This window comes from Apodemus sylvaticus, chromosome X (genome assembly GCF_947179515.1).
Source record: "Apodemus sylvaticus chromosome X, mApoSyl1.1, whole genome shotgun sequence".
In the NCBI taxonomy this organism is placed as follows: domain Eukaryota; kingdom Metazoa; phylum Chordata; class Mammalia; order Rodentia; family Muridae; genus Apodemus; species Apodemus sylvaticus.
This window is the reverse complement of record NC_067495.1, coordinates 117,594,587-117,597,733: the sequence shown is the minus strand read 5'-3', so window position 1 is coordinate 117,597,733 and position 3,147 is coordinate 117,594,587.

The following is a 3,147-nucleotide window of genomic DNA, read 5'->3' as shown; positions in this document are numbered from 1 at the left end:
CAACATACTTTAAAAGCTTTCATAAAATCTTCCAGGTACTTCTAATAAAAACACAAAGCATGAGTAGGAATTATCTACTTACCTAAGATGATAAAAAATGCTGTTACCCTGATTTGTTCTTTGTTCAAGGTGTACATGAACCAAATCATTACACTGTGCCTGATAAACATGGGCAAATATCATCTTTCGGTAAAAAAAAAAAATTAGTTCTTAAATCTTTAGAAGAAAGAAAACAAATATTCCATAGTGAGACACTAAAATGTTTACAAGATGATCAGGAAAGCTGTTATAATTATTATTTCAATATTCTTCCAGATTATAATAACTGCAATTTAAGGAAGAAAATGATATAGCAAAATAAATACTGAAAGAAGAGTTTTGACGTTTTGGATGTAAATGTGCTCTTGGGAAATTCAAGAGACATTAATAAATACCAGTGGAATTAATGAAAATGTCAAGACTGAAAGATACAAGATAAACACAGGAGATTTATCTCTGAAGTAGGAATAAATTGGGATAGAGAGGAATGAGTACAATGTTTCACTCACTATAGTGACTTAAATTATAAAGTACTCCACATGACAGGTTCATAGTATGTACCCTGCTTGTGGTGTTGTGATTTTGTCAACTTAATACAGCCTAGAAGAGGAAACCTCAAAAGAGAAAATGCTCCAGGCAAATCTGTGGTGCATTTTCTTGATTAATGATTGATGTGGGAGGGCCTAGCCCATTTTGAATGGTTCCATCACTGAGCTATTCTATCCTGGGATCTATAAGAAAGAAAGCTGAGGAAGTCAGGAGGAGCAAGCCAGTAAACGGCATCCCTCCATGTCCTCTGCATCAACTCCTGCCTCCAGGATCCTGCCCTGTTTGAGTTCCTGCCCTGACTTTCTTCAAGGATGGACTGTGATCTGGAAGTGTTAGCTTTTCTTCTCCAAGTTGCTTTGGGGAAACCTAGCATAGAAATCTAGGAATGTGGGCAAATTTTGTTTAAACTCAACTGTACTTCCCAGCATCCTTTTTCCTTCCATATTTACAGTTAGGGTGCCCCATAAGGAAACTGCTGTGGGAGGGGTGGAAGGCAGAAGTGAAGCTGTAGTCACTTTGGAGCTCAAGCACACTGTCTCTTTTCTGGTGTAAGATAGCAGCGGGGTTTGTAGCTACACTGGATTTTCTCACGGTTTAGAAATAAAATATCTCCCCACAGGCTCGTATGTTTGAATGCTAGCTGATTGCACTGTTTGGGAAGGTGGTAGGGTCCAGTTGTTTGGGAAAGTGGGTAGCTGATAGGGCCTAGCTGAAGGAAGTAGATCTCTTCTGGGTGGACCATCACCTGACTTATAGCCAGAATAGCAGACAACTGCTAAAAAAAATGCCTTTTCTTCCTTGATAGAATATATATACCTTTTCAAACTATGAGCCAAAATTCATCTTTCTTTCTTTACATTGCTTCCAGTCAGGTGTTTATTTAAAGTAATGAGAAAATTAACTAATACACTCTTCTTTGTGACCATCAATATTTGAAAAACAAAACTTCCACTTCAATAGGTGTCTTTACACAATAGGTGTTAGGGTTTTCCTGCTGTGAACAGACACCATGACCAAGGCAACTCTTATAAGGACAATATTTAATTGGGGATGGCTTACAGGTTCAGAGGATCAGTCCATTGTCATCAATGCAGGAGCATAGCAGCATCTGAAGGTTGCTAGTGGAAGACTGGCTTCCAGGCAGCTAGGGTGAGGTTCTTAAGCTCATGTCTGCAGTGACACACCCACTTCAACAAGGTCACACCTCCAAGTAGTGCCACTCCCTGGACAAAGCATATTCACACCATCACAATGGGGATGAGAGTTAATTCCAGAGCCAAATATGTCTCAGGAATGCAAGTCATGTTACTCCAAATTCCACACTACGAAGTGGTAATAATTTGATGAAGTTTTCATAGTAACAGAATAAAGAAAGTCATAAATCAGTGCATTTTGAAATACATGGGTAGACACAGTAGGTAGGTCAGTTACATTAAAACTGGAGAAATTTTGCTGTAGGCCTCAAATACTTCTGACAGCACACTTAGCCCTTTGGTAGTTTGGAAAGTAAGGATATAGTTGTGCATGCCCAGTGGTCACATACAGAAGAGGGTAAGAAATTGTTATTACCGGGCATTCAGATGCACCAGAATAATTTGTTTCTGGACTTCCAACATTCAGCCTCTTCACATAATTGACATTATAATCAGCAGCTAATCAGTCTTGCAGATGGTTCAGTGGAAGGTGCTGTTCTTTTCAGGAACTTTTGTTCACAGAATCCTCACCCCTGAGCCAGGGGTATGAATTTATGTGAGACAAAGTGTCCTGGTGACTGCTAGAAACTCATACTATCAAGATGGGGGGGGGGGAAGAAAGGTTTCAGAGTTCAATCCACTTGTGGGGGATTACAATCGTGGACCACAGGGACCCTGTCTTGTCTGCCTTCATCTCAGCTGCCAAACTATTCACATGCTGGAAATTTCAGCACAAGACATGGAAGGCGGCCTTTGAGAGACACTGTAGCTCATACAGTTGTCTGTTCCAAATGTTTTAAAATGTTACGCACAGGTGGGCCTAGCGGTAAATAAGAAGACCATGAGTTCAAAAGAGGCCTCAGCTACCTAGTGACATCCTGTCTCAAAAATCATACGCGCGTTCACATAGACACAGAAAGACAGAAAGGCAGAAGTAGAGATAAAGAGGAGTTCTACTGTTCAGACTGAAGCCTGACTCGTACACATAGACACAAATTTTATTTTATTTTATTTTTGGGTGTTTTTTGGTTTTGTTTTTTGTTTTTTTGTTTTTTTGTTTTTGGTTTTTTGAGACAGGGTTTCTCTGTATAGCCCTGGCTGTCCTGGAACACACTCTGTAGACCAGGCTGGCCTCAAACTTGGGAATCCACCTGCCTCTGTCTCCTGAGTCCTGGGATTACAGGCAAGCTCCACCACCACCCAGCTACAAGTTTTATTTTAAGTCAAAGTGGAGAAGGGATGATAGTAAGGAATGAGGATGAGTAAGAACAAAGGACATATATGAACGGAGATGCCAGAATGGAGCATATTATCTTGTGTGGTGGTTTGAATAAAAATAGCCTTATGGGCTCATATATTTGAAGAT